Source organism: Molossus molossus, unplaced genomic scaffold (assembly GCF_014108415.1).
Source record: "Molossus molossus isolate mMolMol1 unplaced genomic scaffold, mMolMol1.p scaffold_m16_p_10, whole genome shotgun sequence".
Classification (NCBI taxonomy): Eukaryota; Metazoa; Chordata; class Mammalia; order Chiroptera; family Molossidae; genus Molossus; species Molossus molossus.
The window spans coordinates 3,895,502-3,922,867 of NW_023425345.1; the positions used below are offsets into that span (position 1 = coordinate 3,895,502).

At 40.1% G+C, this 27,366-nt stretch overlaps 1 protein-coding gene across 11 annotated transcripts in view; it reads right to left on the reverse strand.

Moving 5' to 3' along the window:
* TNRC6B (trinucleotide repeat containing adaptor 6B) overlaps positions 1-27,033 on the reverse strand; it is a 281,369-nt gene extending 254,336 nt beyond the window's left edge. For all 11 annotated transcript variants that reach the window (XM_036252307.1, XM_036252301.1, XM_036252298.1 and 8 more), the window contains exon 1: positions 26,825-27,033. The gene's annotated coding sequence lies outside the window, so the exon portion shown is untranslated. The remainder of the gene's footprint in view (positions 1-26,824) is intronic.
* Between the last annotated feature and the right edge of the window lie 333 nt (positions 27,034-27,366).

A 27,366-nucleotide genomic window follows, 5' to 3' on the forward strand; every position in this document is an offset into this window, starting at 1 on the left:
AAATTTGCAGAGCAGAGCACCAGAGAGGAAGGAGCAACACATATAGAAATAGCTCTAGAAATCTGTATAGGCGTTTACTTCGAGTCTTAAACTGAAAACCAATCTGTAGGGTGAAATTCTATAAGGCTGGGAAAAGACAAACCATTGAAGAGAAAAAACAACAAATAATTAGGGAGCTTAAAACTGAACAGTTCCCACAGCTGATACCCAGTTGGGAGAGATGTGAGTTCCAATCAGCCAGAGTGGAGGAACTTTAATGAATAAATCTCCATCCAGGCATTTGACAGAGACCCTAGAGGGGTCACGCCTTAGTAGAGGACTAAATACAGAAGCCTAGAATAAAGGCAAGTCTAGATCCATCCTAAGAGTTTAAAAACTAGCCTAGAAAGAATCAGTCTGACACACACGTGAGCTGTTTGCCAAAACAAAACTCAACCCAGGCCCTGGCCAGTTTTGCTCAGTGGTTAGAGCGTTGGCCCATGGACCAATGAGTTGTGGGTTCGATTCTGGCCAAAGGCATGTATCTCGGTTGCAATTCGTCCCCGGCCCTGGTTGGGGTTGTGCAGGAGACAGCCACTCAAGTGTCCCTTTCACATCAATGTTTCTCTCTCTCTCTTCCTCCCACTCTATCTGAACAAAAAGTATGGGTAAATGTCCTAGGGTGAGGATAAAAAAAAAACAAAATAAAAACTCAACCCTTTTTAAAGAAAGACAACAAAATCAAAATACCATATGATGTAACATTTACAATATACAGCATCTAACAAAAATATTACTAGCCCAGCCAGTGTGGCTCAGTGGTTTGAGCATCATCCCATGGACCGAGAGGTCCCAGTTCGATTCCCGGTCAGAGCACATGCCCAAGTTGCGGCTCAATCCCCAGTGGATGCAGGAGGCAGCCAATTGATGTTTATCTCTCTCTCTCAATCTCTCTCTCTCTTTTCCTCTCTCTAAAAAATCAATAAAAACATATTTTTAAAAAAATTACTAGACATGCAAAGAGGTAGGAAAATGTGACCCAAACCTGGAAGGAGAAAAAAAATCAGTCAACAGAAATAGACTCATAAATGACAAAAATTATGAAATTAGCAGATAAGAGTTTCACAAATATGTCCAGGAATTTAAAGAAAAGTGTCGACAAAATGAGAAAAGAAACAGAAGATATGAAAATAATCACATACAACTTCTAAAGATGAAAAGTACAATTAACTGCCCAGCCAGTATGGCTCAGTGAATTGAGTGTTGTCCCATGGACTGAGAAGTCCTGGTTCGATTCCATCAAGGCACATGCCCGGATTGCCCACTTGATCCCCAGTAGGGGGCGTACAGGAGGCAGCCAATCGATGTTTCTCTCTCACATCAAGGTTTCTCTCTCTCTCTCTCCCTTCCTCTCTATCTAAAAAAGTCAATAAAAACATATTTAAAAAAAGAAAAACACAATTAGCTGAAATGAAAACTACACTGGCTAAACCTAACAGTATAACTGACATAAGAGCACAACAGACACAATAGGAAAAAAGACCTATCACCTAAAAAAATAAGCAAAGCCTCAGTGACCAGTAGGACAGTATCAACTAGTGTAAATATACAATTTGAGACTCGAAAAGGGGGGGTGTTTTTAAATGACTAAAATGTTCCCAAATTTGTTGAAATTTCTAAGAATCTCCAAGAATCTCCAAACCACCCAAGGCACACCGTCACCATCAAATTGCTGAGAACTAGCAAAAGAAAAATCTTATAAAGCAGCCAGAGAAAAAAGGCACATTACATACAGATAAATAAAGCTAAAAATGACATCTGACTTCCCATTAAAAACGATACAAGATAGATGACAACAGAAAGGCATCTCAAGGGCTGAAAGATAGAAAAGATCCATCAAAAATTTGATAACCAGCAAAAATAGCCTTTAAAAATGAAGGTGAAATCAAGACAGTTTTCAACAAACAAAAGGTGAGAGAACTCACTGCCAGCACATCTTTTCTACAAGAAATGTTGGCACTTTTCTTTTTTTTTTTTTTTTTATCCTCACCCAAGGACATTTTTCCATTTTTTGTTCAGATAGAGCGGGAGGGAGAGAGAGGAAGAGAGAGAGAGAGAAACATCGATGTGAAGGGACACATCGAGTGGCTGCCACCCTCACGACCAACCAGGGCCGGGGACAAACTGCAACCGAGGTACGTGCCCTTAGCGGGAACCGAACCCGGGTCTCTCTGTACCGCAGGCCGATGCTCCAAACGCTGAGCTAAACCGGCCAGGGCTGTTGGCACTTTTCTAGCTAAAGAAACATGATACAGATGGGAACGCAGATCTCAAAAAGGAATGAAGGGCACTGGAAGTGACAAATATGTGGCTAAATGTAAAAGACTTATTTTTCTGATTTTTAAAATTCACTAAAAGTAAAAACAGTAACAATGAATTGTGGAATTTATAATAAATGTAGAAATAAAAGGTATAACAACGATAGCCTGAAGGTACAAGAAGAAAATGAAAGTGTCCTTTATAAAACTTTATACTAAAAAGTGGCACATTATTTTAAAGCACAGAGTATTAAAGATGCATATTTTAAAGCCAAGAGCAACTACTATAAAAATAAAACAAAGATTTATAGTTAATAGGCCAACAGAGGAAAAAGAATAATAAAGAAATAATCAGAAAGAAGTCAGGAAAATAGAAAAGAATGAACAGAAAACAGATGGGATAAATGAAAAACAAAGAGCAAAATATCACACTTAAGGCCAACCATATTGAAAATAACATAATTGTAAATGATCCTAACACTTCAATTAAAAAGCAAAGATGGTAAGATAAGATTTAGAAACAAAACAGAAGACTCAAATATCTGCTATCTAAAAGAAACTCACTAAATACAAAAGAAGACACAGACTAGGTTAAAAGTTAAAAGATCAAAAAATATAGATGACAACAGAAATACTAATCCTAAGAAAGCTGAAGCAAACATATTAATATCACACAATGTAAACTTCAGGACAAAGAACACTGCCAGAGATAAAAGGAGACATTTTATAATTATAAAGGCTTGATATTCACAAGAGGACATAACCTAAACTAATTATAGAGGTTCAAAATACATGAAGTAAAAATGAACACAAATGAAAAGGGAAATAGACAAATTCACAATTATAGTTGAAAATTTCAACAATCCTCTCAGATATTGATGTAATAAATAAAAAGAAAACCAGCAAGGATATATAAGACTTGAAACAATATAATCAACCAACTTGATTTAATTAACACTAATAGCACACTATATCCAAGGACAGTAGAACACACATTCTTTTCAGGTACACATAGAACATTCACTAAAGAAAACCATAGGAAGTCTCAATATTTCTCAAAGAATTAAATCATATGTGCTCTGTGATCACAGAATTTTAAATCAGAAATTAGTAACAAAAAGATGTCAGGAAAATCCAGAAATATTTGGAAACTGACAAAAAAAACCAAACTGATATGTAACACATGGGTAAAAGAAGAAATCACAAAGCAAATTAGAAAATATTTTGAGAATTATATATAAAAATGTGTGAGATATAGCTATGGAATACAGCTAAGTAGTGCTTAGAAGGAAATTTATAGTACTAAATGCTTCCATTAGGAAGTAAGAAAGAATTAAAATAATGACCCAAGTTTCATCCTTAAGAATCTAGAAAGAGAAGAGCCAATTAAATCCAAAGCAAGTAATACTAAGTTATAAAGATAACACTGGAAATCAACAACAAAAACCAGTAAAATAGAGGGGGAAAAAATCTATAAAATTTAAAGCTGATTCTTTGAAAAGATCAATAAAATTGATAAAGTTGTAGCTAAAGAATAAAAGAAAATGCTAACTACCAATGCCAGAAATTAAGAAAAGGACATCACTACAAATACTACAGGCATTAAAATAATAAAAGAATGTTATGAACAGCTTTATGGCAATACACCAGAAAACTCTGATGAAATAGGCAAATTCCCTGAAAGACATAAATTCCAAAACTAACACAAGACAGAACAGAGAATGTGAATAGCTTAATGAAGCACATACAATTTAAAATCTGCACCAGCTACAAAGCATACTTAATATATGTTAATTCCGTTTTTGAAATTCAGAAAAAATTAAATATTTCACTCTCTTTACTCTGAAATTATTATCTTAAATTATTTACCATTTCTATCATAAAAAACAATTGCATTATTCTTTTAAGCTCTACCTAACTGCCTAAAATAATCACCTCTATTTTAAAATTTGGTACTTTTATTTAAAACATTTTTTTTCTTTATTGATTTTGGGGAGAGAGGAAGGGAGAGGGAGAGAGAGATAGAAACATCAATGAGAGAGAACATCGATTGGCCGCCTCTTGCATGCCCCTCCACTGGGGATCAGGCCCTCAACCTGGGCATGTACCCTGACTGGGAAACTGAACCAGCGACCTCTTGGTGCATGGGTCGATGCTCAACCACTGAGCCACCCTGGCTGGGCGGCATTTTTATTTTTTAATTTGTTAATTGACCTTTTTACTACTTGAGATTGTTTTCTTTACCTGACTTTATAACAAACTTTTATTTATTATTTTGTTAGTCCCATTTAATTTTATTTTTACTACATTAATTATATAGTCAAGTTTCCCTTCATCATTTTTCCTTCATTTAATGACTAGAAGCTCTTTGTTATACAGTAGAGCCTCATTCCCAGCCCCTCCAAAATCCCACTAAAAGGAAAGGCCACGAGATTCTTCTACACCAACAGCCAAAGCTTTGCTTTGAGGTCCTTAAAAATCTCTAGTCCAGCTCCCAAAATGTCCAGCCATGTCAGAGAAGCTCCTATCCAATGTAGAGTGGTGAATCCCAACAAGGTTCCAGGATAAGAGGACAAAAGAAAGACAGAGTCCTTGACTTTCACTTAACAAAAATCAGTCTGGCCCTGGCCAGTCTGGCTCAGCAGTTAGAGCGTTGGCCCACGGACCAAAGGGTCTCGGGTTCAATTCCGGTCAAGGGCATGTACTTTGGTTGAGGTTTGTCTCTGGACCTGGTCGGGGTTGTGCGGGAGGCAACCAGTAGATGTGTCCCTCTCACGTGGATGTTTCTCTCTCTCTCCCTCCCTCCCACTCTATCTGAAGAAAAATATCTTTAGGTGAGTATTAAAAAAAAAAAAAAAAGGCAGTCTGTACACTCTCTACAAAAACAAGCAGTCTGAGCCTCTAAGCTAGAAAAAAGGCAACCCGGAACACTGACGACTATTTTTGTTATCCCATATATATGGCACTAGGTACAAGGACTGGGGGAAAAACAGATCCTATGCAGGGGTGGGGGAGTTAGGATCAGGAATTGCCACTTAGGGATTTGGACCAAATAATTTGAGACTAAATGACCTTAACGTGAATACATTTCACCCAATACTTATTAGGCACACCCTCATTTAAATGGATATATCTAACAGTCTCATTACGACTTAGGAAAAGTGGCTGTCAACTTTTTCCTAGCAATCTCAGGACAGTTCTCTGGAATGTCTCAGAAATCTCTAGCTCACCACTATAAAGCCAGTTCTTGACACAGTACTCAATTAGTGTTTCTTGAACTAAACAATAAAACAACCTGGACTCCATATAAAATAAAAATGTATACATTTCCCAGAAGGACATTTATTTTTAGATGCATTGTGTCTTAAGTTTATCACGCTTAAGAACATAAACAGCCCTGGCTGATACGTCTCAGTGGTTAGAGTGTTGGAGTTCAATTCTGGTTAAGGACATGTACCTGGATTGCAGGTTCGACCTCCAGCCCCAGTCACAGTTGTGTGGGAGGCAACCAATCAATGTTTCTCTCTCACATTGATGTTTCTCTCTCTCTCTCCCTCCTTTCCACTCTCTCTAAAACTCAATGGAAAAATATCCTCGGGTGAGGATTAACAACAAAAAAAAAAGAACATGAACAATTTCAATAACATTCATAGGACATCACTGGGATCGCATCTTCATTCTGTTGCCTATATGCTTACCTTGAGAACCACTGACTTGGCAAATGAGTCAATATCCCACTTCTTTAAAAGTAAGTGCTCCTAACCCTGGCCAGATGACTCAGTTGGTTGGAAGGTGGTCCTGTGCACCAACAAGATGCAAGTTCGATTCCCAGTCAGGGCACATATCTAGGTTATGGGTTCCATCCCAGGTTACGGTGTATATGGGAGGCAATAAATCAATGTTCCTCTCTCACATTGATCTCTCGATATCTCTCTCTCTCTCTCAAATCAATAAACATATCCTGGGATGAGGATTTAATAAATAAATAAATAAACTCCTGTTCGGCTGGTGTGGCTCAGTGGTTGAGCATCGACCCATGCATCAAGATGTCGCCAGTTCGATTCCCGGCCAGGACACATCCCCAGATTGTGGGCCCGACCCCCAGTGGGGGGCATGTGGGAGGCGGCCAATCGATGTTCTCTCTCCTGGATGTTTCTATCTCTCTCCCTTTCACTTCCTCTCTCTCTAAAATCAATAAACAAACAAACAAACAAACAAACAAACTCCTTTGGCTAACCCATAAACACAGACAACAGTGAGGTGATGGCCAGAGGGAAGGGACTGAGCTGTAGGTGGACAAAAGTGGGGAAGATAAGGTCATCTTCAATAGTGTCTACAGTAAAAATTAAGTTAAAAAAATAAAAATAAAAATAAGTAAATGCTATTAAATATTATGTACAATTTTTGAAATTATTTTGCTAAGTAAATCAATAAATCATTGTATGTCTACTTCTGTGTGTGGATAATATTCAAGACACTCAATTAGGAACAATTAATATATAATAAACATTTAACATCTCAAAACTGTGCAGTTTGAACAAACAACAGCTTTAGAAATAAAATCTATACACCCCAGCCAGAAAGAAAAGGATATCTCAAAGGTTTAACATATACAATGAACACAAAGTCAGTCCAACTGGGGTTATAATGCTTAATCAGAATTTCCTAAACTGTCCCCAGTTATGTTTGAACTTCAAACAAAATTAGCCAGAAAGGGGCCAAACCCCTAGAAGAGCTAGTAAACAAGTGAACAAAAGCTGGTTGGGTTAAGGAGAGCCACAAGATAGGAGAAAGCTTCTACTTTTTATTCATGCTTCTCTACCTTTTGGATTTTTATTTTATCAGAAGCATGGATTCTTTGCAGAACGATTTATTTTTTAAGCTACCACATAAATTGATAACAGGAAGGGTCAATCCAGAGAAAGCATAGAACTCCTTGTAAAACCTTACTACATGAGATAGGATATATACTATGTAAAGTACTGCACATTTTAAATCTCTTTTCCTTATTATTACCACAAAACACTTCTGAAAGGAGAATGGAGAAGAGAACTATGAGATTCTTAACATAAAGCCAGTGAATTGTGAAGTGTCACATGACAGTGACAGCTGCCTAAGGTATCAAGCTTTGTGAAGAGGTGTCCTAATTTCTATTAACTGGCCTGTAGAGAACAGATTTAATCTCATATCCTGTAGAAGAAAAAAAGAAAAAGAGGTTTCGTTTTCAAAGGCAACAAAAGTAACTAAACATTAGGGCTAAGAAAGTAAATACAGGTCCATAATACCTTAGCCACAATTTCAAAATCCAAAAACTGCTGAAAACCAAACATGTTCTGTAATTCATTTTGTGGCAAAACTTGATCTGAACTTAATTGGCAGCAATATCTGACCTGAACTAACATGACACTATTTATAGTATACCTACTAAAGTAAGAATAGTCATAGCTTTGGCTGCTAAAATATAAATGTATTTGACTATGAAGTACTGCCCCTGACTTTGCAGGGACATTATATAATATGTTAAATGCATCTTATTAGCTTTCCAGTAAAGGACTAAGAACCTAAAAATGTGTTTTTATTAAAATGGTCCTGCTGACCTCCACTGAAATATAATTGTTTTCTAAAAATATCTTAATAAATTAATTTGAATAAGTTTCTCTTTTCTTAAAACTTATCACTATTAAAGTACAATATTGTACTTTGAATATCTATAACTTAGAATATTTTATACCACTTCAACATTACTTTAAGTCAATCTCTCTCTTAAGACAACATTACAATTGACCTTTGGCAAGAGGGTGTATGTGAATGGGATAAATATAGTAAACTTAAAAAAGCGGACTTCTGTCAATATGCTTTCATTTTTCTTATGTTTAAAAAGAAAGGGCATGATATTTTCTCAATGTATTAAAGAGGAACATAGATTTTAAAAGTTAACAAGTGCCAATTTAAGTCATTAAGATAATCAAAATAAAAAGTCATGGAATCCAACTAGTTATCAAGAAACAGAATACAAAATAAAAGGCAAGAAATAGAACATGTACAAGTAAGGAAAATTATATATTTTAGCCCAGTGATGTACCAATCCTATTATAATGTGTGACTAAATGACAAATGATAACAAAGCTTGCAAAACTCAAAGGTCTCTATTATAGAAAGAAAACTGTAAAACCAGATTAAAGAAAGAACTAAGATGTATTACTACTAAGAACCTATAATTAATTACAATGAAAAGTAATTTAGGAGATTTCCCATGAAAAATAGGGACACACCATTTTAATAAATATAAATACAGTACTATATTTTAAGCCCTTGTATCTACATAAAATCACATCGGTTACTTTTTTATTTTATTTTTTTATTTTTTACTATACACCAATCAATCCTGCTCCCTCCCCCATTCTCTCACAAACACAACTAACAAATGCTGGAAACAGGAACCTCATTTCACAACTGGTAGACATGAAAGAAGTGAAAACCTCTTTTAATAAATGTGTGGGGTATGCAAGAACCCCAAATTATTTCTGTCTAAAGGAAGCTCAAAGAAACTAAAGACTGAAAAATAACTCAAAACACTCCTTAAAGCAACATTGGTAGCAAAATTGGTTGTTGCTACATCCTGGAAACAAAGGATAATTCTATCTTTACAAGCTTTATTTACTAAATTATGGTTTTAAATATCCAAGAAAAATATGCAGCATCAGAAATAGTATATGTAAAAACATCACTGATAATATGGAATTCTAAATGAATTAAAAATAAAAGTTTAAAATTTGAGGGTAAATTTGGATTTAAAAGAAAAATTTCCCACTATAATCTTCCTTTTACTTAAACAAAACAGAAATGGAAGATTAAGATGATAAAAAACAAAAGAAGACAACAAGGACTAAGACTCTTTGTGTTTATTCTTTGCAGCCAGTGCTGAGCTATGGGCACCTCTGGGGACAACTGGCACAAGTGCTGCAAGATCTGGGGCAAGAGAAAGCCCCAACGTAAGATGCAAAAAGATGAGCTGGGATGCCCTGCTGCCAACAATGGGATTGGCCCCCACTGCATACACACAGTCCTTGTTCAGGGAGGTAGATAACAAGAAGTACTGGGCCTTAAGGCTGGATGTGGGCTACTTCTCCTGGGGCTTGGAGTGTCGTACACAAAAAATAAGGATTTTGATGTTGTCTACAATGCATCCAACAATGAACTGATCTAAACCAAGACCCTAGTCAAGAACTGGGTAATGCTCACTGATAGCACACTGTACCAATAGCAATATGAGTCCCACTATGCACATACCTAGGGTTGCAGGTTTGATCCCTGGTTGGCATGTACGGGAGGGAGGCAACCGATCGATGTTTCTCTCTCACACTGATGTCTCTCTGTCTCTCTTTCTCCCTTCCTCTCTAAAATACATTTTTTTAAAAATGTCAAGATACAAAGTAAAACATGAAACTGAGGCATTCCAAGGAGCTATATGTTTTTTTCTCCTGTGAAAATCTTGCTGATGGTGTATCATACTTAATAACTTCTTTTCATAAGTAGATTTTTTTACCTAGATGTATATTTCTTTTCTTTTTTTTTTTTTTTTTAATCCTCACCTGAGGACACTTTTCCATTTTTTAAACAGACAGAGTGGGAGGGAGAGAGAGGAAGGGAGAGAGAGTGAGAAACATCGACGTGAAGGGACACATCGAGTGGCTGCCACCCACACGACCAACCAGGGCCGGGGACAAACTGCAACCGAAGTACGTGCCCTTAGCGGGAACCGAACCCGGGTCTCTCCGGACCACAGGCCGACGCTCTAACCGCTGAGCCAAACTGGCCAGGGCCCTAGATGTATATTTCTATGGGACTTCTAAATATAGATTCTCTCCACTTAGATGTACCATGGACAAGAGATTTTAAAACAAATCTTTCAACTTTCTTTTCACTGTAAGAATCCTATATTTCTAGCCCGCCCAGTGTGGCTCAGTGGATTGAGCACAGTCCCATGGACTGAGAGGTCCCAGTTCCATTCCAGGTCAGGGCCCATGTCCAGGTTGCAGGCTCAATCCCCAGTAGGGGGCGTGCAGGAGGCAGTTGATTGATATTTCTCTCTCACATGGATGTTTCTAACTCCCCCTTCCTCTCTCTAAAAAATCAATAAAAACATGTTTTTAAAAAAGAGTGCTATATTTTTATACCAAAGTGTTTAAAATTTATTGTGTTTTATCAGCAGTTTAGCTCTCTATTCTCTTAAAAAAAAAGGGGCACACTAATCACTGATTTCCACTTAAACCATGCAGGTAGGTCTGTGGGTTGGTATAAAGAGAAGAGATCTTTTTATGCCCCTACAGTCCCAATATATGGCCAAAACATGGGCCCAGAGGGGGGAAAAACATTTTTAAAACATCAGGAGAGTTAGTGAAAAGGCTCTTTGTAGTTAACAAAAAAAAGAGAGAGAATGAAAATGCAAAAGACATCACATTTCAAGCCAGTAAAGGGCTGGTTTGAGAACTTTAAAAAGGGGACCCTGTGCCCCACACACAGCTTGTTAGTTGGCCTCAGCACATTGTGACACCACCCTACGCTTCCCGAACCTGCCAGCACTAGGGCTCAACACTAATGCCCTGTGTTTACTTTAAAAATTTTTATTTTTTGTTAATCCTCACCCAGCGATATTTTTCCATTGATTTTTAGAGAGTGAGAGGGAGGGAGAGAGACATCCAAGTGTGAGAGACACATCAGACTGGCTGCCTCCCACACAATTCCTATGGGGGCTGGGGATCAAACCTGCAACAAAGGTACAATGCCCTTGACCAGGAATCGAACCTGCGACCCTTTGGTCCTCGGCCGATGCTTTAACCACTGAGCCAAACCAGCCAGAGCCCTGTGTTTACTTTTGAAGTGAATGCTCTCTAGAGTTTTATTTATTGTACTTAAAAATGTGTATTTACTGTCCTTTTCTCTTGTTTTCCTTTAACCTCCTGTGTTTTAGACCATGGCTTTACCATTCAAGGCGCTTTTCAGAAAGGTAACTCTGGAGGCTGGAAAGGAGCTCCTGTTTCACCTCCCTTGAAGAGTTAGTTGTTGACTCTTGGGTCCCGTCGTTGGAAACCCATCCTCTCAACACCTGAATCGTGAAATCCTGAAACACTGACTCTTGAAATGTTGCCAAATCCTTTAGTTCTTTTCTCTGTGGCTTGGACTTCGAGCCTCTCATTTCTGTTTCCATGCTATCATCCTGATTCTAAGTCATCCTCAGGCTATGTTTGGATTATTAAAATCACTTCTTGTCAGTTGTCCTTTTCCCAGTTTCTCCCCAAAAAACATTTCCTACATTTTGTTTTCTTTTCCCTTCATCAACCTGCGCCTTCTTATTCTATGAATTCCAAACACCTGTGTCTAAGCCAAGCTCCTATATTGTTTCCATCGCCCTGGCCGGTTTGGCTCAGTGGTTAGAGCGTTGGCCTGCAGTCCGGAGAGACCCGGGTTCGGTTCCCGCTAAGGGCACGTGCCTCGGTTGCAGTTTGTCCCCGGCCCTGGCTGGGTTGTGCGGGTGGCAGCCACTCGATGTGTTCCTTTCATGTCGATGTCTCTCTCTCTCTCTCTCTCTCTCTCTCCCTCCCACTCTATCTGAACAAAATACGGAAAAATGTCCTCCGGTGAGGATAAAAAAAATAAAATAAAATATATTGTTTCCATCTATTAACTATCATTCTCTAGTTTTGAATCTTAGCCTTCTTTCATACAACCTTTTCTCTATTTTCCATATGATGTCCATCCTTTTCCCTTCATACTTGATAAAAAGGCTATGCCTTATATAATATATTCTGTTTCTGGCTTCCAAACCATTTTCTTTCTCACTCTCAAAAAGCCTTCTCTAAACTTATTCTTCTTGGAAGTCTTTCTTTATTGGAGACCTCTTCATTTGGATACAGTTTATTTGTATTGATATGATTATGACTCTAATAAACTAAATAAAAATAAACTTTGTGCCCTGGCCAGTTTGGCTCAGTGGTTAGAGCGTTGGCCTGCGGTCCGGAGAGACCCGGGTTCGGTTCCCGCTAAGGGCACGTACTTCGGTTGCAGTTTGTCCCCGGCCCTGGTTGGTCGTGCGGGTGGCAGCCACTCGATGTGTCCCTTCACGTCGATGTTTCTCTCTCTCTCTCTCTCCCTTCCTCTCTCTCCCTCCCACTCTATCTGTACAAAAAATGGAAAAATATCCTCGGGTGAGGATAAAAAATAAATAAATAAAAATAAAAAAATAAACTTTGCTAATTTCCTTCATTACTTTTAGTGGCATTTTTACAGGTGTTTTTTTTTTAATCTTCACATGAGGATATTTTTCCACTGATTTTTAGATAGAGTGGAAGGCAGAGAGGGAGGGAGGGAGAGAGAGAGAGGGATAGAAAAAAAATTAATGTTAGAGAGAAACATTGATTGGTTGCCTCCCACAAAACCCCATCTGGGACCAGCGATCGAACCTGCCACCCAGGTAGGTGCCCTTGACCAGAATCAAACCCAAGACCCCTCAGAGGGCCCACGCTCTAACTGCTGAGCCAAACTGGCCAGGGCGTGTAGGTTTGTTGGTTTTTTGTTTTTTTATTTACAAAGAAAGACAATTTTACTTTCTTACTTTTGAGTTCTATTTGTTGCCTTATTGTACTGGCTAGGACCTCCAGTACCTTGTTGAATAGAAGTGGTATGAATGGGCATACTTGCTTTTCCCCCCAGACTTAGGGGGAAGGCATTGTACCATTAAGTGTGATGTTAGCTGTGTTTTTCTTAGTCACCCAGCTAATACTCAGCTAAATACTCAAGGGGTCCTCTGCAGATCTCTCTCTGTGCAGCTCTTCTCCAGTACTATACACTGCAAAATCTAGCTGTCTTGGCCTTCCTAAAATCTCAGCTCCATCTTCTCGACTAAGAGAACTCAACTGAGTTCCACCTGGGTTCCCCTTTCCTCTGCTGTGGCCTGGAAACTACCTAGACATAAGCTTGGGCAATTGTGTAGTTCACCTTATTTGTTTACCATATCTCAGAGATCACTGTCCTTCCTTGACTGATGTCCAATGTTCTGAAAATACATTTTGTCCATATTTTTAGTTGTTTCAGGTACAGGGTACATCTAGTCCCTGTTACTCCATCTCTTCTGGAAATGGAAGCCCTGCCTTTTCTTAAAACATCTAAGGAATTATTTAGGAATTGCTTCCAGAGTATGAGATATTCTTTGGAATTTCCGAAAAGGAAAAATCTTCATTCTTTCAGGGTGGATTTTATTTTGGGGGGCAACCAAGAATCATTTCTCAGGTCTGGCTAAATTATTTGTCTGGGTAATACTGTTTGGGGTCCAAATTAGTTCAGAGTTATGAGGCAAATTTCCTTGTGTGATTCGATTTGTAAATTAGTTTGGAAGCAAAACAGAGTTGCAAATATTTTCAGTGATGGCAACCTAATTGAGAAAAATATAAAACTTCTTGAGGATGTGTATCTTGAAAAATAACTTTTATTTGAATGTTTCTATGTATTTATTAGTATATATTTAGTATCAGTTTATATTTACAACTATCACTTAACTGCTTGAGAGAGAAACATAGATCAATCAGCTGCCTCCTGCATGCCCACAGCGGGGATTGAGCCCCCAATCAGGGGATGTGCCCTGATTGGGAATCCAACCAGCAACTTCTTGGTACATGGGATGACGCCCAATCAACTAAGCCACACTAGCCAGGGCTTAGCAAGCTTTCTCAAATTGTTTTTATGTGATACTCTATCTCCAGCTGATGTCTAGATACTTCTGTACATATCCTCACTACACTGCACTCTTAACTGTGGAAACTCCTTGAATCATGATAGTAAATGAGCTAATTTATGTGTAAGAAAATTAGGTTCACTCTGTCAAAATACAATGCATGATATGAAGGATGTAAAATTAGTTTTTGATACCTGTACACCATTATTAATGCCTTCATGATTTAAATTTAAAGTTATTCATATAAGATGCTGAATTCCAGTAGCATGAGCACATATCTGTATCTGGCTTATACTGTGAATGACCTAGTTCAAAGAGACATGCCTTGAATCTGGACCTGTTATGTAATTAACCAAGGAATATCCTTAGAACCTAGTAGTTGTATATATACTACATTATATGCACCTTTATATAATTCTTTGGGAGAAGGGATAGAATTATTTTCTCCCAGTCTTTGTTTTTTAGCATCTGAATGTCCCATTAGTGCCACTGTCACCCCCCCATTAGGAAACAAGGACTTTTTTTCATCTTCACCCAAGGATATTTTTTTGGGATTTTGTTTTTTAACTGATTTTAGAGAAAGGGGAAGGGAGAGAGAGAGAGAAACATCGATGTAAAAGAGAAACATGGATTGGCTGCCTCCTGTACTTGCTTGTCCCCAACATGAATCGAACCTGAAACCTTTTTCATATACGGGACAACGCTCCAATAAACTGAGCCACTGGGCCACGGCTAAAATATACCACAATTTTTATAATACTGTTTTAACATGTCTTTATTTTAAGAACATAAGAACTTCAAAAAGTGGAAGTGATCCAGGCTTCCTAACTTAGGCCCCGGTCAGTATATCAAGACAAATGTCTTGATCCCAGGCCGGTGTGGCTCAGTTGGTTGGGCAATGTCCAATTCACCAAAAGGTTGCAAGTTCACTTCCCAGTTGGGGCATGTACAGGAGGCAACTGATAGATGTTTCTCTCTTACATCAATGTTTTTCTCTCTCTTTCTCTCACAAAAAAAGAAGAAAAAAAAAAAATCAACCCTTGGGTGAGGATCAAAAAAGAAAAAAAAGTGGTATATTTCAAATGCATACATTTAATCAATTAAAATACTTTTTTTGGAAAAATACAGTGCAACTGTACTATTCACAAGATACAGGATTCATAAACATGTTCATTTGTCATAAACCACAGACAGTATGAGCTGATAACTGAAACAAGTTTAAAGTTATTATCAGTATCTTTTTTTTAGAGAGAGAGGAAGGGAGAGAGAGAAATATCAATGTGAGAGAGATACATCCGATTGGATACCTCCTGCATGCCCCCTACTGGAGATCGAGCCAACAACCTGGGTATGTGCCCTGACCAGAAATCAAACTGGGACCTCTGTCTATGGGACCATTCTCAATCCACTGAGTTACATTGGCCAGGCAATCAATAGCTTCTTTTAATCCTGTGAATTTATCTCTTACACTTTACACCTACAATGTGCAAACCATTCTGCTGGGAACCACAGAAAAAATATAGTAGTATAAACTTGTTTTGAGCTCAAGGTATCCAAGAGAGAACCCGACATCTCCCTTTTCTATAGTTGAGCAACAATAAGGAACCTCTAACTATTATCAATCCACCTATGCCCCTGGTGGCCCTGCCTCATCAATTACTTGCTACCTTCTCCATTCAAGAAGCTTCAATTTCTTTCTCTCCTGGGTCCTTCTTCTATACCTTTAAACAGATTTTCTATTTTACCTTAAGATATTGTCTTCTCAACCTTCCCCTACTTCTATTTTCTCCTTCCTTTCTTTTCCAAACATTCTGAAATAAACTACACAATGCTATTACTCTCCCTACCACCCATTGTCTCCTTAGCCCCTAGTAATCTAATCTAGGTCAATAAATAAACATACAGAATTTATAGCAATCAAGATTATAATAGGTCAATTAGCATCTTCTGAGCATGATCAACACTACTAGAGCTTAGTCACTTCTTACTGTGAAAAATACCAAGCTTCTAAAGTGCAAAAGTGAGAATCACTGGTTAGCCAATGAAGTACAGACATTCCATAGTTGTACCAGAAAACAACTTAGTGATAACAAAATGAAAGATGGCAAGAGATGAGGTGGATTGGGGAAAAGGAGACACCAAAAGTAACAGCTGGAGAGATGGAGGGGGGATCATGAAAGCAAAGAGCTATTGAACTAAAGAGGAGTAAAATGAAGGAAAATGGGCTAGATTTCCAGTCAATGAACCTTCCTTTCTTCATTCTGGTTGAGAATCAAATTAAACTAATGCTAGTTCAGTGAACCACTTGGAAAGTTATAAATGTACTGTAAAACCTTTCAAACTGTAGGAACAGTCTTTCCCAGTACACGTACCCAGAGACACTTCTGGACAATCCTTTCTGATTTCATCCCATTCACTGGTTCAGTATCTGGCCCTTGTGAGATAGATTAGCACTCACCTCAGGTGACCAAGAGCACTCACCTTTACTCTCAGCTCCTAAAGATAAGCTTAAATCAGTCACCACTTTCTAAGACTCCTCCTGAAATCATTTGCATGGCTTTAAGTACTGTCTATACTCAAGCAAGCATATTCACCATAAGTGACAAGCACCATTCTGGTTTATGATTACCTTCTTCGTCTTTTTTTTTTTTAATTCTCACCTGAGGACATTTTCCCATTTATCATCAGATAGAGTGGGAGGGAATGAGGGAGGGAGAGAAACATTGATGTGAGAGAGACACATTGACGGTTGCCTCCTTCATGACCCGACCAGGGCTGGGGATGAACTGCAACCGAGGTACATGCCCTTGACCAGAACCATACCTGCTACTCATTGGTCCACGGGCCGAAGCTCTAACTGCTGAGCCAAACCGGCCAGGACTATGATTATCTTCTTTGAACAGTACTTTATAATGCCTTTATGAATTCAAATATATGGAATCACATCATTCTTTTTTTTTTTTAATTTTATTTTTGTTACAGATGTTTCTCCTTTTTTACCTCATACCATCCCCCCAATCCCATCCCTGGCTTTGTTGTCCATGTCCATTGGTTATGTGTACATGCATATGAGTTCTGTGGTTTATCTCTTCCCTCCCCCCACCTCTTCTGAGGGTTGTCAGTCTGTACTCTACTTCCACATCTCTGAGTCTACCCTATCCTTTAGACTGTTATGTTCATTATATTCCACAAATAAGTGAGATCATGTGGTATTTGTCTTTTTCTGCTTGGCTTGTTTCGTTTAGGATAATACTTTCCAGGTCCCTCCGAGTCATCTCAAAGGATAAGAGATCTTTCTTTCTTATAGCTGCATAGTACTCCATTGTGTATATGTACCACAGCTTTTTTATCCATTCGTCTACTGATGGACACCTGGGCTGTTTCCAGATCTTAGCTATTGTAAATGGTGCTGCTACGAACACGGAGGGACATATATTCTTTCTGATTGGTGTTTCAGGTTCTTAGGGTCTATTCCTAGAAGTGGGATCACTGGGTCAAATGACAGTTCAATTTTTAATTTTTTGAGGTAACACCATATTGTTTTCCATAGTGGCTGTACCAGTCTGTATTCCCACCAGCAGTGTACTAGAGTCCCCTTTTCTCCACACCCTCGCCAACACTTGTTGTTTGATGACTTGTTGATGGCGGCCTTTTTGACAGGTGTGAGGTGATAGCTCATTGTTGTTTTAATTTGCATCTCTCTGATGATTAGTGATGTTGAGCATTTCTTCATATGTCTCTTGGACATTTATATGTCCTGTTTGGAGAGGTGTCTATTCAGCTCCTCTGCCCATTTTTTAATTGGGTTCTTTGTCTTTCTTTTGTTGAGTTGTATGAGTACTCTATATATTTTGGAAATTAACCCCTTATATGATGTATCATTGGCAATGATGTTCTCCCATACAGTGGGTTGCCTTTCCATTTTGATAGTTGTTTCTTTTGCTGTGCAAAAGCTTTTTAGTTTAATGTAGTCCCATGTGTTCATTTTTTCCTTTGTTTCCGTTGCCTTAGGTGATGTATCAGTGAAAATTCTGCTGCGTATGATGTCCAAATTTCGTTGCCTACATTTCCTTCTAGGATTTTTATGTATTCACAGCTCACGTTTAAGTCTTTTATCCATTTTGAATTTATTCTTGTGTATGGTGTAAGTTGATGGTCTAGTTTCATTTTTTTTTTGCATGTAACTGTCCAATTTTCCCAACACCATTTATTAAAGAGGCTGTCTTTACTCCACTGTATGCTCTTGCCACCTCTGTCAATATTAATTGAGCATAATGTCTTGGATCCATTTCTGGGTTCTCTGTTCTGTTCCACTGGTCTATATGCCTGTTCTTGTGCCAGTACCAGGCTGTTTTGATTACAGCAGCTTTGTAGTATAATCTGATATCCGGTACTGTGATCCCACATACTTTGTCCTTCTTTTTCAAGATTGCTGTGGCTATTCGGGGTATTTTTTGGTTCCATATAAACTTTTGAAGTATTTGTTCTAGTTCTGTGAAATATGTCGTTGGTATTTTGATGGGGATTGCATTGAATCTATAGATTGCTTTGGGTAATATGGACATTTTAATGATGTTAATTCCTCCAATCCACGAACAAGGTATGTGCTTCCATTTTTTATATCTTTCTCTATTTCTTTTTTCAATGTCCTACAGTTTTCTGCAAATAGGTTCTTTACTTCATTATTTCTAAGGTCATTTCCAGTTCTAAAAGGCATTATAATCTAAGAGTCTGAGTGTGACATGTCATAGTAAGCCTATCTAAGTTAGTTGTTGGCTCTGTACCCAAACATTAGCTTTATAAAGCATACCACTGTGCTAGCCATCATTCTCCATATACTGTCCTAAATATATTCCTTTGTGCCTCTGCCCAGGTTGTTCCTTCTGCCTGAAATGTCTTTTTCCTTCAGGACTTTAATGGGACTGTCACCTACCCTGGAAAGGCTTCCTTGACCTCCAGTTGTATTGATGACTTTCTTTTTCACCTCTGCTCCATCCCTTGTACTGTCTATTACAGCACTTATCACACCAAATGGCACTCATCTGGGTCCATGTCTACCTCACCCACTTGGCTGTGCACTCCTTGGGAGCAAAGATCTCTTTTCATCCCACCCATGTAGTCCTAGCTTGTCACACAGTATTCAGTAATGAATGGTATACCTCAAATGTTCAGTAAAACTGTAGTCATAAGAGTCTCTAGCATATGAAAAGATTTTTAAAGAAATAACCAGTCTGATCATTTCTGCTAATAAGGATTAAAAGGATACTCATTAAAGTCTACAATGACTAAATAAAATTTTCAGAAAAGTTAAAAAATTTAATTATGACATTCTTTCTGTAATTTAAAAATGTTTACCTATTACAAGGAGAAACTAAAGAAAATATAACGTGGAGACAATTTTAAAAAGAAAGCCCCTCCCTACCCCCACATATTTAATTTATTTAAACCATTATAATGACTAAGGATTTTAAAAAATTCTGTTCTTAGCCCTCGCCAGTTTGGCTCAGCTGTTAGAGCGCTGGCCTGAGGACCAAAGAGTCATGGGTTCGATTCCAGTCAAGGGCACATACCTTGGTTGCAGTTCGATCCCCAGCCCGGGTCGGGGTTGTGCGGGAGGTAACCAATTGATGTGTCTCTCTCACATCTATGTTACTCTCCCCCGCCCCCCCATCTGAAAATCAATGGAAAAATATCCTGGGTGAGGATTAAATAAATAAATAAATAAAATTCCATTCTTAGTTCTCTTTTCTAACTTCATTTGAAAAATATTTATTGAGGACCTACTATGTGTAACTAATAGTGCTAAATACTGGTAATACAAACATGAACAGGACAAGGCAGTTTTATTCATGTAGCTATGTTCTAGCAGGGAAACAATATACAAATATTTAAGTGATCTGAGTGTTTAAAAGGAGCATATCTCCTGGTCTGGGCTGGGGTGATTAAAAAGTCTCTAAAGAAGTTGAAGAAGCATCAACTAAGGTCAGGGTGGGGGGCTCTCAGGCCATAGGAATAGCAAGTGCAAGAAGGAGACCTTGAGTGGGGAGGAATATGCATCTAAAGAACCAGAAGAAAGTCAATGTGGCAAGCGTACTGGCAGCAAAGGGTAGAGTGGCAGGAAAGGAGGCAGAGTCTTCACTGGACACTTAGTGAACAAGATAGACCAGGTACTTATCCTCATGAAATTTATATTCCAGAGAGGGAATAGCAGGGTTTTGGGGACTCATTAACTGTTTAATGTAGGGAAGAAATGTGATCAGATTTATACTTGTTTGTTTTTAAGATTTTTTGTTTGTTTTGGGTTTTTTTGAGACAGGAAGGGACCTGGAGAGAAAGAAACATTGATGTGATAGCAAAACATTGATTGACTGCCTCTTGCACGCCCCCACCCCTCCAAAGGGATAGAGCCTACAACCTGGGCATATGTCCTGATGGGGAATAGAATCAGCAACCTTTTGGTGTATGAGATGATGACCAACCAACTGAGCCACACCAGTCAGGGCTATACTTGTTTTTTAAGTAAACTTTTTATATTTGAAGCATAACACATATAAAACAGGTATGTATTTTTAAAAGATTATTCTTGCTGCAGTTTAAACAATTCTGAGGCAGAGAATCCCCTTATAGCAACCTACTACATTCATATCCCTCCCACTACCTACTTACAAAAGAAAAAAACTGAGGCTCTGCAAAGCTAATTTATTTGAGGTTATTTATTCAAACATTTGAGTGCATACAATATGTCAGGCACAGTACAGCATGTACTTGGAGATGCAGAGATGAATGCAACATAGTCTTGCTCTTAAGAAACTCACAATCTAGTAAAATAGATAGATCTTGAAACATGATATTGTAGAGTCCATGCTAGAAATTAGTCAACTATAAGGGAGTAGAGAGGAATTCAATCTCCCTAGGAAGAATTAATCAATCATCTCTGTGTAAAGGGAGCATTTTTTTCATACCATTATAGTAGTTGAATTTGCAAACATTCCAGTACGTGGAACATAGTAGGTACTCAAGCAAATGTCTGTAATACAACCCAACCTAGGACTTTTAACTCCTAGTTCAGTGCCTTTCCAGTAATCAACCATGTCCCTAACTCTGGAAGAGTATGCATTAATTCCAAGGAACTCTTCTTTTGAAGCTGTTTTCAGAGCCAGTTTACAAACCACAAAAGAAAACAAGTCTCATTAAATTAAAGCCAAACCTCATTTTTGACCTAGCCTGAAAATTCACAACAACATCTAAACACAGTTTTGTTTTTTTTTAAAGCATCTCATTTTTTTTTAACTGATTACATGTTTACATAATAATACTCTGGATATATTGAAGTAAATAAAATGTTGTGAAAATCAACTTTACCCTTTCTACTATTTTTAATGTGGCTGCTAGAAAAGTTAAAAATACCTATGTGGCTCATATTTGTGGCTTGCATTCTCAACTATCTGGGCAATGAAACATCATTGAAACCCCAATGAAAAACCATAGAAGGTTTTCAAACTTAAGTGCCTGGGTAAATCTGGAAAGGGAACAGGAAATATAAAGATTAGTGTGGGGGCAATCTGTAGGGTCAAGACACTACAGGCGGTTGTTAATGCCAAAAGGTAGTAAATGTCAAAGGGTAAGCAGACTCAGCGGGAAAGTGTACACTGTTAGAAGTCCACACTGAGTGGAGAGAGGAGGAAGAAATCAAGAGCAGGGTGAGGTGAGGGAAGAAGAACAGCTGCAAACGCTGACCCCAGTTTGGATAACCAAGGTGCACTGCTCAGAGGACTTGGCAAGCTCGACCAACAGTTTAGGTTAGACCTAGTCTGGCTCAGTGGTAAGGGTTCCCAGACAGAAGCACAATTCAGACAACAGGATCAGGGTCCTCTTCAGCAATTTAGGATTTATTTCCGTGTAGCATGACCTACAACAATGGGATCATGTCCCAGAGAAGGTAGGAGAAAACAAGGTTACCAGAAACTAAAAGACAGCGATAAATTATAAAGTCAAAAGCCTCTGGCTGGTGTGGCTCAGTGGTTGAGTGTTGACCCATGCACCAAGAGGTCGCCAGTTTGATTCCCAGTCAGGACACACGCCCAGGTGGTGGGCCGAATTCCCAGTGGGGGCCATGCAGGAGGCGGCCAATTGATGTCCTCTCTCATCGATGTTTCTCTCTCTGTTTCTCTTTCTCACTTCCTCTCTCTCTAAAATCAATAAAGGAAAAAAAATTCTTTTTAAAGCCCCAACACAGAACACAGCCAACAAGCATTTACTGGGAGTCTGTTGTATGCCTGATTCTTGGCTAGGCTCTGGAGACATGGGAAACAAAACAGACATGGTCCTGAATCACAAATTGTGGTGAAAGCTATGAAAAAAGAACTAAAGCTCTGAGAGATCTAACTGAGGGTGGGTAGAGGTAGTGGGACAAGATCATAAAGAAAAGCCTCTTTGAATAAGTGACAATTTAATCTCAACCCTAAAGTCACTTAGGTGAAGATAAGAGGGAAGCAGGAGGAGGATATGGCTAGGAAGCAGGGAGGGAAGAATAGCTCAAGCCAGGAGAGTGGTGGTACAAAAATCCTGAGGCTGGAAAAGGCTTGGGTAATTCAAGGAACTTAAAGACCAACTAGAGTTAGATGGTCAGAAAGGGGGGCGGGTCATAAAAAAGATGAGAAGGTTAGAGAGACAGGAGGCCAGATCTCGCAGAGCCTCTTATGAAAAATAAAGTCCCAAACTACCTGAGTGCAATGGGAAGCCATGAGGGTTTTGATCAGGGAAGCAGTAGGATCCTGATGGGGTTCTAAGTCCTCCAACTACCTATGCTCCATTCAGCCTAATGAACCAGAGCCAGCTTGGCAGCAAAGGGGCAGAAGCCAGTATTTGTAGCTGAGCAGCACGATACCAGCTCTGGGATAACAGAGTTCATTTTAAGGCCCTCCAAGTGTTCCAGCGTTGCAAGTTTGGGAGAAAGATGGCACCACTGAAAATTACAGAAAAATCTGATGAAAGAGCTAGTTTGGGAGGCAAAGTTGGACATGACTCTAAGCACAGTGCATATAAAGACATAGTGAAGAATTCCAGCAGGTAAGCATGGTGGTTATTTGGATTATGGAAGAGAGGCCAGGCACAGATATGCAGGTTAGTAAATAGAGGTGATAGATACTTTAGGTACCAAAAGTAAAGAACATTTTCAAAGAGTAGAAAAAGAGAAAAATAAAACAAGAACAACAAAAGGAGCCTCAGCCCGATCCTTAGTGTTTGTTTATCTCTGGAACAGAAGTCGAGATAAAAGTGTATTAAAAGGGACAGAGCATGAAAGAATTTTTTGTGTGTGGGGGGGGGAGTGATATAACTTTGGTACCTTAGCTGTGGTTGTGGTTACATAAATCTATATGTGTGTTAATATTCCTAGAACTGTATACACACTAAAAGTCAGTGCTACTACATGTTAATTTTAAAAAAATAAAATTCAAAGGGGGTAGGGATAGTCAAAAGGATTGACTGCAAAAAGATGTTCTGGGAAATTTAACCATTAGGAAAAGCCTCAGTGAGTGGTGAGGTTGGGAGCCAGGATGCAAAGATTCAAATAATGACTGAGTAGTAAAGGGAAGCCGTCATTATAGCCTCCTCTTTTAGAACTTGAAGAACAGAATGGTATGGCAGCTCAAACAGATAAGTAGAACTGGGAGATTTAGCAAACTGGCAGAACCGAACTTCTAAGACCATATGTGTTGTTCCACTTAAGTATTCTTCTAGAATATACATTTTGTACATGAACTATACACTTCTTTACTGTCCCATTAAACTAAAACTGCTAAAATGAACCCAAAGTCATTACATCTTTAACTCTGCTCCTTAGTTAGCTAACATTCACTATGCCCCTACTATGTGCCAAGCACTGTGCTAGATACAAAAGCTCCTGGTACCTAAAAGAGCACACAGGATTAATCACAACAGCAAGTTAGTGAAATACAGATCTGCACAAAGGGCTCTGAAAGCTGTGACCTCTAATTACATGCATTTTATTTATCTTTATAAAAATTAAGCAGGGAGCGCCCTGGCCGGTTTGGCTCAGCGGTTGGAGCGTCGGCCTGCGGTACAGAGAGACCCGGGTTCGGTTCCCGCTAAGGGCACATACCTCGGTTGCAGTTTGTCCCCGGCCCTGGTTGGTCATGCGAGTGGCAGCCACTCGATGTGTCCCTTCACATCGATGTTTCTCTCTCTCTCTCTTCCTCTCTCTCCCTCCCGCTCTATCTGAACAAAAAAAAAAGGAAAAATGTCCTCTGGTGAGGATAAAAAAAAAAAAAAAAAATTAAGCAGGGAGGAAATAAAAACAAATCATAGATGTACTTTGGTACAGATGTTAATTTTTAAAAGCTAAAGGTGAGCTTATTAATTTTTTTCTTTAGAAAATATTTTTAATTGATTTTAGAGAGGAAGAGAGAGACAGAAACATTGATGAGACAGAACATCTATTGGCCACCTCCTGTATGCCCCCCACTGGGGATTTGGCCCACAACCTGGGCATGTGCCCTGACCAAGAATCGAACTGGCAACCTCTTGGTGCATGGGTAGACACTCAACCACTGTGCCACACTGGCTAGGTGAGTTGATTAAATCCTTAAATCAGGTGTGGGCAACCTAATCATTAGTGGCAATCCCCTTTACTATTCCTCTCTCCTTTTCAGTGTCCTTTCCATATTTCTTCCTCCGCATAATTTAGAATGTAAAATGGAACTAAGCACAGGCTTTGAAACCAGACAGACTTGAGACTAAATCTATGCCTCTGAACTACCTAGCTGTGTGGCTCTTGGAGGCTTTTTCTCATCCATAAAACAGTAATGATACCTATCCCACAGGCTTGAGTTGAGGTAATGATTAGAAAAAAAAACAAAGGCTGGCATATAGGAAGCACACAATAAATGTATTACTATCGTTTGAACAAATATTGTTCTGATTTTAAACATTTTTAAGTGCTCTTTTTGAATGATGAAAAAAATTATTGTTTCAAGGGTATGACATTTATCTGCTACTTAGAAGAGCAGCTTGGGAATTTCTCCTCCCTAAGTCCTATCACAAACTATTCTGCTCAAATAATGTTTGGGACAAGCACACTTAAAAACGGCCAAGAACTGCCCTGGCCAGTTTGCTCAGTGGTTAGAGCTAGGCCCTCGGACCAATGAGTGGAGGGCTTGATTCTGGTCAAGGGCATGTACCTTGGTTGGGGTTCACTGGGCTGGGTCTTGTGGAGGCAACCAGTTGATGTGTCCCTCTCAAGTCGATGTTTCTCTCCCTCCCTCCCACTCTATCTGAAGATAAACAGAAAAATATCCTTTGGTGAAAATGAAAAAAAAAGGTCAAGAACTAAGAAAATATAAAGGCATTCAAGTGGGACAGCCAGTCTGATCTGTGTTCTGGACATGTGCCTTATAGCAACCTACTACATTCATATCCCTCCCACTACCTACCTACAGCAATACTACACACCACACACCATAGAAGTGCAAGACAATGTGCTAAATGCTCTGCTTTTTAAGAGGAATTTACAAAACACTACCAAAAGAATAAATATGGTTTCAAAGCCAAGATCACCAATGCTTCCCCAAATCAATAGGAAACGACCATCTTACTGAAATTCCCCACAAAGATGAAGAAAACAGTTGCTATTGTTAAACTTTCACAAAATGCTAAGATGTACACCTTACTTCTGTATGCTTAACTGCTGGGGGGTGGGGAGGAGAACTAACGAAGTTTATTCAATGACTATGGAGAAACATCTCTGGCAAATTTTGTATAATTTTGCTTATATTGTAATACAAATGATCAACTTGAAATTCGCTTTATCCCTTGCTCAATCTCTAGCACAGATGCTAAAAAAGCAGTATAACAGCCAAAACATGAGAAAGAAAGGAGTCTGGAAAAAAACCAGACTGATACCCTGTGTCCAAAGAATTGAGGATGGACTGGTCCTTAACGCACTCACAAGAGGCTCCCCGTTACTGGGTGTCCACAGCCACTACAGAGTATATAGACCACTGTGGGCTAATAACCCCGCTAGTTTAAAACTAAAGGGCGCCGGACCAGAGGAAGACAGAAAACACTCGTCGAGCTGTTTCGTCCAATGTTATTCCTCTCGTTTCCTCGTGGAAAGTGAATCGCCTGTCGAAGATGGGCACACACGCAGGGCTCTGGGACTAGCGATGAAGGGGTGGTACCCCGGCCTGCGTTAAGCAGGTGAACACATTCACTCGGTAGTGCACGTCCTGCACACAGGCAGAGACCGGGAGGCCCCGAGGCCTGACGCCTCTCTCTGACACGCGCCTCCGCGGGCCTCAGTTCTCCGTCGCGACGGGGACCCCTCCCTGCCCAGGGGCCCCCGGGCCACGGGAAGCGAACCCGACTCGGTCAGCCCACCCGGAAGCCTTCCCCAGCTCATACCTGCCGGCGCGTGACACCCACAGCCGCGCGCGCCCGCCCGTCCCGGCCCTACCATTCCGGGAGCCCCTTCCTCGCGCGCAAGACGTCGCCCGCATCCCTACCCGCCCTGGGGTCAAATCCACCCGAGGCCCGCCCCCACGGAGCACGCGCTCAACACCACAGCCCCTGCCAGGCCCCGCGCGCGCTCACGCCCCTCCCGGCCCTCTCCCCGCCACGCTCGCTCACTGGCGAGGACTAGCACACTCTGCGCCTCAGCTTGACAGGCCTGCCCGCGCCGCGCGCTCCAGCGGGGGTCCTCGCCCACCCGGCCGCCCAGTTCTGATTTGCGGTGTGCGGGGGAGGAGAAGAGCGGCAGTGGCCGTCGGTCCTCACTCACCGCCGAGCCGTGCCGGTTCCGAGTGCGCGATGTTCCGCTGTGAGACGATGCGCTGCGATGCGCGTGGTCCCCGCTCTTCCGCAGGCTGTGGAGGCGACGTAGTAGGGGGACTGAGGAGAGCGGGGGTCAGTCCCTCCCGCTTCACCTCCCAGAAACACGGGGACCCCAGAAACTAAAAACAAAATAAACAAACTTTCCCCTCCGCCTCCCTCCCCCAAAACCACAACACAAACACTCAGGGGCCCGCCTACAACCCCATTCCATTGGCTGCAAGAAGGATGCCTCCGGCTCTCACTGGCTGGCTTTTGTACTCGTCAGGTTGATGCTCCGCCCCCCCAATTCCTTGCCTCGGCCATCGCCCCTCATTGGTCAAGTGCTTCCCGTTTGACGAGCTAGGATTGGCTGATGTGCCTGCGCCAATCATTCGGGGACACACCCCCTTAGCTTCCCAGAGGCCGCTTCCTCGGTCTCCGACCCGGAGAGGCGAAGGGGAAACTAGAGCATGATGGCGGCCGAGCTCATTACGCACAACCATCGTCTTT